Source organism: Gadus chalcogrammus, chromosome 17 (assembly GCF_026213295.1).
Source record: "Gadus chalcogrammus isolate NIFS_2021 chromosome 17, NIFS_Gcha_1.0, whole genome shotgun sequence".
Lineage (NCBI taxonomy): Eukaryota > Metazoa > Chordata > Actinopteri > Gadiformes > Gadidae > Gadus > Gadus chalcogrammus.
The window spans coordinates 5,646,366-5,654,596 of NC_079428.1; positions in this window are offsets into that span (position 1 = coordinate 5,646,366).

Below are 8,231 nucleotides of genomic sequence, written 5' to 3' on the forward strand. Positions count from 1 at the left end.
ACAAGACCCTATCAAGACAACCCCAAAGAGAAGCACTTATGGAATAAAATTACCACCAATGCCTCTATTTCAGGTTATCTTGCTGAGTTAAAGTTTCACTGGTTAAGGATGGAAAGAAGAACACCCCAAAGAGAGGCATTTCAAAACCCAAACTCTCTTGCTCCTCAATGTAGTCTCACCTGGTGAAGATCACGGAATGATGTGGCAGGTCAGAATCTGCTCATCTAATATAGAGGATGCTCTGCCAGACCCTCCCCATTTCATTGTTTGAAAAGTACCAACGATTTGGTAGACGGTTGGTAACGACCACAACTTTGACCTGGGTGAACGATTCATCCTCACAAACAACTAGTATCAAGTAACAATTAGCATTTGATGAAGTGACAATCAAGACAACCCCAAGAGAAGCACTTATGGAATCACAACATCACCAATGCCTCTATTTCAGGTTATCTTGAAGTGTTTAGAAGGTTTTGAGAACATGCAGGGGATATGGCTGTGTAAGACAGGTAAAACTACCCGAACAAATAGCACTTACTTAATTTAAATAAGACAATTCAATGCTCCAGTTAGGTTGATACTTTGACCAAAGCATGCCTTAGTATCACGGATTGGTTGGGAGTTGAAGACCAGACCCGATCAAGACAACCCCAAGAGAAGCACTTATGGAATCAAATTACCATCAATGCTTCTATTTCAGGTTATCTGGCTGAGTTTAAAATTTGAGAACAAGCAGAAGATATGGTTGTGTAAGTCAAGTAAACTACCCCAACAATAGCACTTACTTAATTATAAAAGACAAGTCAATGCACCAGTTAGGGTCATACGTTTGACAAATGCATCCGTAGTTTCAAAAAATGGATTGAGTGGAAGACAAGACCCGATCAAGACAACCCCAAAGAGAAGCACTTATGGAATTTAGAGACCACCAATGCCTCTATTTCAGGTTATCTTGCTGAGTTTAAAATTTGAGAACAAGCTGTTGATATGGTTGTGTAAGTCAAGTAAAACTACCCCAACAAGTAGCACTTACTTAATTTAAAAAAGACAAGTCAATGCTCCAGTTAGGGTAATACGTTTGACAAATGCATCCCGTAGTTTCACAAAATGGATTGAGTGGAAGACAAGACCCGATCAAGACAACCCCAAAGAGAAGCACTTATGGAATCAAATCACCACCAATGCCTCTATTTCAGGTTATCTTGCTGAGTTTAAAATTTGAGAACAAACAGTAGATAAGGTTGTGTAAGTCAAGTAAAACTACCCCAACAAGTAGCACTTACTTAATTTAAAAAAGACAAGTCATTGCTCCTGTTAGGGTAATACTTTTGACAAATGCATGCCTTAGTATCACGGATTGGTTGGGAGTTGAAGACAAGACCCATCAAGACAACCCCAAAGAGAAGCACTTATGGAATAAAATTACCACCAATGCCTCTATTTCAGGTTATCTTGCTGAGTTTAAAATTTGAGAACAAACAGTCGATAAGGTTGTGTAAGTCAAGTAAAACTACCACAACAATAGCACTTACTTAATTTAAAAAAGACAAGTCAATGCTCCAGTTAGGGTCATACGTTTGACAAATGCATCCCGTAGTTTCAAAAAATGGATTGAGTGGAAGACAAGACCCAATCAAGACAACCCCAAAGAGAAGCACTTATGGAATCAAATGACCACCAATGCCTCTATTTCAGGTTATCTTGGAGTGTTAAAGTTTCACTGGTTAAGGATGGAAACAAGAACACCCCAAAGAGAGGCATTTCAAAACCCAAACTTTCTTGCTCCTCAATGTAGTCTCACCTGGTGAAGATCATGGAATGATGTGGCAGGTCAGAATCTGCTCATCTAATATAGAGGATGCTCTGCCAGACCCTCCCCATTTCATTGTTTGAAAAGTACCAACGATTTGGTAGACGGTTGGTAACGACCACAACTTTGACCTGGGTGAACGATTCATCCTCACAAACAACTAGTATCAAGTAACAATTAGCATTTGATGAAGTGACAATCAAGACAACCCCAAAGAGAAGCACTTATGGAATCACAACATCACCAATCATGCCTCTATTTCAGGTTATCTTGAAGTGTTTAAGAAGGTTTTGAGAACATGCAGGGGATATGGCTGTGTAAGACAGGTAAAACTACCCGAACAAATAGCACTTACTTAATTTAAATAAGACAATTCAATGCTCCAGTTAGGTTGATACTTTTGACCAAAGCATGCCTTAGTATCACGGATTGGTTGGGAGTTGAAGACCAGAACCCGATCAAGACAACCCCAAAGAGAAGCACTTATGGAATCAAATTACCATCAATGCTTCTATTTCAGGTTATCTGGCTGAGTTTAAAATTTGAGAACAAGCAGAAGATATGGTTGTGTAAGTCAAGTAAAACTACCCCAACAATAGCACTTACTTAATTATAAAAGACAAGTCAATGCACCAGTTAGGGTCATACGTTTGACAAATGCATCCCGTAGTTTCAAAAAATGGATTGAGTGGAAGACAAGACCCGATCAAGACAACCCCAAAGAGAAGCACTTATGGAATTTAGAGACCACCAATGCCTCTATTTCAGGTTATCTTGCTGAGTTTAAAATTTGAGAACAGCTGTTGATATGGTTGTGTAAGTCAAGTAAAACTACCCCAACAAGTAGCACTTACTTAATTTAAAAAGACAAGTCAATGCTCCAGTTAGGGTAATACGTTTGACAAATGCATCCCGTAGTTTCACAAAATGGATTGAGTGGAAGACAAGACCCGATCAAGACAACCCCAAAGAGAAGCACTTATGGAATCAAATCACCACCAATGCCTCTATTTCAGGTTATCTTGCTGAGTTTAAAATTGAGAACAAACAGTAGATAAGGTTGTGTAAGTCAAGTAAAACTACCCCAACAAGTAGCACTTACTTAATTTAAAAAAGACAAGTCATTGCTCCTGTTAGGGTAATACTTTTGACAAATGCATGCCTTAGTATCACGGATTGGTTGGGAGTTGAAGACAAGACCCAATCAAGACAACCCCAAAGAGAAGCACTTATGGAATAAAATTACCACCAATGCCTCTATTCAGGTTATCTTGCTGAGTTTAAAATTTGAGAACAAACAGTCGATAAGGTTGTGTAAGTCAAGTAAAACTACCACAACAATAGCACTTACTTAATTTAAAAAAGACAAGTCAATGCTCCAGTTAGGGTCATACGTTTGACAAATGCATCCCGTAGTTTCAAAAAATGGATTGAGTGGAAGACAAGACCCGATCAAGACAACCCCAAAGAGAAGCACTTATGGAATTTAGAGACCCCAATGCCTCTATTTCAGGTTATCTTGCTGAGTTTAAAATTTGAGAACAGCTGTTGATATGGTGTGTAAGTCAAGTAAAACAACCCCAACAAGTAGCACTTACTTAATTTAAAAAAGTGCAGTCAATGCTCCTGTTAGGGTAATACTTTTGACAAATGCATGCCTTAGTGTCACGGATTGGTTGGGAGTTGAAGACAAGACCCAATCAAGACAACCCCAAAGAGAAGCACTTATGGAATCAAATTACCACCAATGCCTCTATTTCAGGTTATCTTGCTGAGTTTAAAATTTGAGAACAAACAGTAGATAAGGTTGTGTAAGTCAAGTAAAACTACCCCAACAAGTAGCACTTACTTAATTTAAAAAAGACAAGTCATTGCTCCTGTTAGGGTAATACTTTTGACAAATGCATGCCTTAGTATCACGGATTGGTTGGGAGTTGAAGACAAGACCCAATCAAGACAACCCCAAAGAGAAGCACTTATGGAATAAAATTACCACCAATGCCTCTATTTCAGGTTATCTTGCTGAGTTTAAAATTTGAGAACAAACAGTAGATAAGGTTGTGTAAGTCAAGTTAAACTACCCCAACAATAGCACTTACTTAATTTAAAAAAGACAAGTCAATGCTCCAGTTAGGGTAATACGTTTGACAAATGCATCCCTTAGTTTCACAAAATGGATTGAGTGGAAGACAAGACCCGATCAAGACAACCCCAAAGAGAAGCACTTATGGAATCAAATCACCACCAATGCCTCTATTTCAGGTTATCTTGCTGAGTTTAAAATTTGAGAACAAACAGTAGATAAGGTTGTGTAATTCAAGTAAAACTACCCCAACAAGTAGCACTTACTTAATTTAAAAAGACAAGTCAATGCTCCTGTTAGGGTAATACTTTTGACAAATGCATGCCTTAGTATCACGGATTGGTTGGGAGTTGAAGACGAGACCCAATCAAGACAACCCTAAAGAGAAGCACTTATGGAATCAAATTACCATCAATGCTTCTATTTCAGGTTATCTTGCTGAGTTTAAAATTTGAGAACAAACAGTAGATAAGGTTGTGTAAGTCAAGTAAAACTACCCCAACAATAGCACTTACTTAATTATAAAGACAAGTCAATGCACCAGTTAGGGTCATACGTTTGACAAATGCATCCCGTAGTTTCAAAAATGGATTGAGTGGAAGACAAGACCCGATCAAGACAACCCCAAAGAGAAGCACTTATGGAATTTAGAGACCACCAATGCCTCTATTTCAGGTTATCTTGCTGAGTTTAAAATTTGAGAACAAGCTGTTGATATGGTTGTGTAAGTTAAGTAAAACTACCCCAACAAGTAGCACTTACTCAATTTAAAAAAGACAAGTCAATGCTCCAGTTAGGGTAATACGTTTGACAAATGCATCCCGTAGTTTCACAAAATGGATTGAGTGGAAGACAAGACCCGATCAAGACAACCCCAAAGAGAAGCACTTATGGAATCAAATCACCACCAATGCCTCTATTTCAGGTTATCTTGCTGAGTTTAAAATTTGAGAACAAACAGTAGATAAGGTTGTGTAAGTCAAGTAAAACTACCCCAACAAGTAGCACTTACTTAATTTAAAAAAGACAAGTCATTGCTCCTGTTAGGGTAATACTTTTGACAAATGCATGCCTTAGTATCAAGGATTGGTTGGGAGTTGAAGACAAGACCCAATCAAGACAACCCCAAAGAGAAGCACTTATGGAATCAAATTACCACCAATGCCTCTATTTCAGGTTATCTTGCTGAGTTTAAAATTTGAGAACAAACAGTAGATAAGGTTGTGTAAGTCAAGTAAAACTACCCCAACAATAGCACTTACTTAATTTAAAAAGACAAGTCAATGCTCCAGTTAGGGTAATACGTTTGACAAATGCATCCCGTAGTTTCACAAAATGGATTGAGTGGAAGACAAGACCCGATCAAGACAACCCCAAAGAGAAGCACTTATGGAATCAAATCACCACCAATGCCTCTATTTCAGGTTATCTTGCTGAGTTTAAAATTTGAGAACAAACAGTAGATAAGGTTGTGTAAGTCAAGTAAAACTACCCCAACAAGTAGCACTTACTTAATTTAAAAAAGACAAGTCAATGCTCCTGTTAGGGTAATACTTTTGACAAATGCATGCCTTAGTATCACGGATTGGTTGGGAGTTGAAGACAAGACCCAATTAAGACAACCCCAAAGAGAAGCACTTATGGAATGAAATTACCACCAATGCCTCTATTTCAGGTTATCTTGCTGAGTTAAAGTTTCACTGGTTAAGGATGGAAAGAAGAACACCCCAAAGAGAGGCATTTCAAAACCCAAACTCTCTTGCTCCTCAATGTAGTCTCACCTGGTGAAGATCACGGAATGATGTGGCAGGTCAGAATCTGCTCATCTATATAGAGGATGCTCTGCCAGACCCTCCCCATTTCTTTGTTTGAAAAGTACCAACGATTTGGTAGACGGTTGGTCACGACCAAAACTTTGACCTGGGTGAACGATTCATCCTCACAAACAACAAGTATCAAGTAACAATTAGCATTTGATGAGGTAACAATCAAGACAACCCCAAAGAGAAGCACTTATGGAATCACAACGTCACCAATGCCTCTATTTCAGGTTATCTTGAAGTGTTTAAGAGGTTTTGAGAACATGCAGGGGATATGGCTGTGTAAGACAGGTAAAACTACCCGAACAAATAGCACTTACTTAATTTAAATAAGACAATTCAATGCTCCAGTTAGGTTGATACTTTTGACCAATGCATGCCTTAGTATCACGGATTGGTTGGGAGTTGAAGACAAGACCCAATCAAGACAACCCCAAAGAGAAGCACTTATGGAATCAAATTCCCATCAATGCTTCTATTCAGGTTATCTTGCTGAGTTTAAAATTTGAGAACAAGCACTAGATATGGTTGTGTAAGTCAAGTAAAACTACCCCAACAATAGCACTTACTTAATTTAAAAAAGACAAGTCAATGCTCCAGTTAGGGTAATACGTTTGACAAATGCATCCGTAGTTTCACAAAATGGATTGAGTGGAAGACAAGACCCGATCAAGACAACCCCAAAGAGAAGCACTTATGGAATCAAATCACCACCAATGCCTCTATTTCAGGTTATCTTGCTGAGTTTAAAATTTGAGAACAAACATTAGATAAGGTTGTGTAAGTCAAGTAAACTACCCCAACAAGTAGCACTTACTTATTTAAAAAAGACAAGTCATTGCTCCTGTTAGGGTAATACTTTTGACAAATGCATGCCTTAGTATCACGGATTGGTTGGGAGTTGAAGACAAGACCCAATCAAGACAACCCTAAAGAGAAGCACTTATGGAATTTAGAGACCACCAATGCCTCTATTTCAGGTTATCTTGCTGAGTTTAAAATTTGAGAACAAGCTGTTGATATGGTTGTGTAAGTCAAGTAAAACTACCCCAACAAGTAGCACTTACTTAATTTAAAAAAGACAAGTCAATGCTCCAGTTAGGGTAATACGTTTGACAAATGCATCCCGTAGTTTCACAAAATGGATTGAGTGGAAGACAAGACCCGATCAAGACAACCCCAAAGAGAAGCACTTATGGAATCAAATCACCACCAATGCCTCTATTTCAGGTTATCTTGCTGAGTTTAAAATTTGAGAACAAACAGTAGATAAGGTTGTGTAAGTCAAGTAAAACTACCCCAACAAGTAGCACTTACTTGATTTAAAAAAGACAAGTCAATGCTCCTGTTAGGGTAATACTTTTGACAAATGCATGCCTTAGTATCACGGATTGGTTGGGAGTTGAAGACGAGACCCAATCAAGACAACCCTAAAGAGAAGCACTTATGGAATCAAATTACCATCAATGCTTCTATTTCAGGTTATCTTGCTGAGTTTAAAATTTGAGAACAAACAGTAGATAAGGTTGTGTGAGTCAAGTAAAACTACCCCAACAATAGCACTTACTTAATTATAAAAGACAAGTCAATGCACCAGTTAGGGTCATACGTTTGACAAATGCATCCCGTAGTTTCAAAAAATGGATTGAGTGGAAGACAAGACCCGATCAAGACAACCCCAAAGAGAAGCACTTATGGAATTTAGAGACCACCAATGCCTCTATTTCAGGTTATCTTGCTGAGTTTAAAATTTGAGAACAAGCTGTTGATATGGTTGTGTAAGTCAAGTAAAACTACCCCAACAAGTAGCACTTACTTAATTTAAAAAAGTCCAGTCAATGCTCCTGTTAGGGTAATACTTTTGACAAATGCATGCCTTAGTATCACGGATTGGTTGGGAGTTGAAGACAAGACCCAATCAAGACAACCCCAAAGAGAAGCACTTATGGAATCAAATTACCACCAATGCCTCTATTTCAGGTTATCTTGCTGAGTTTAAAATTTGAGAACAAACAGTAGATAAGGTTGTGTAAGTCAAGTAAAACTACCCCAACAATAGCACTTACTTAATTTAAAAAAGACAAGTCAATGCTCCAGTTAGGGTAATACGTTTGACAAATGCATCCCGTAGTTTCACAAAATGTATTGAGTTGAAGACAAGACCCGATCAAGACAACCCCAAAGAGAAGCACTTATGGAATCAAATCACCACCAATGCCTCTATTTCAGGTTATCTTGCTGAGTTTAAAATTTGAGAACAAACAGTAGATAAGGTTGTGTAATTCAAGTAAAACTACCCCAACAAGTAGCACTTACTTAATTTAAAAAAGACAAGTCAATGCTCCTGTTTGGGTAATACTTTTGACAAATGCATGCCTTAGTATCACGGATTGGTTGGGAGTTGAAGACGAGACCCAATCAAGACAACCCTAAAGAGAAGCACTTATGGAATCAAATTACCATCAATGCTTCTATTTCAGGTTATCTTGCTGAGTTTAAAATTTGAGAACAAACAGTA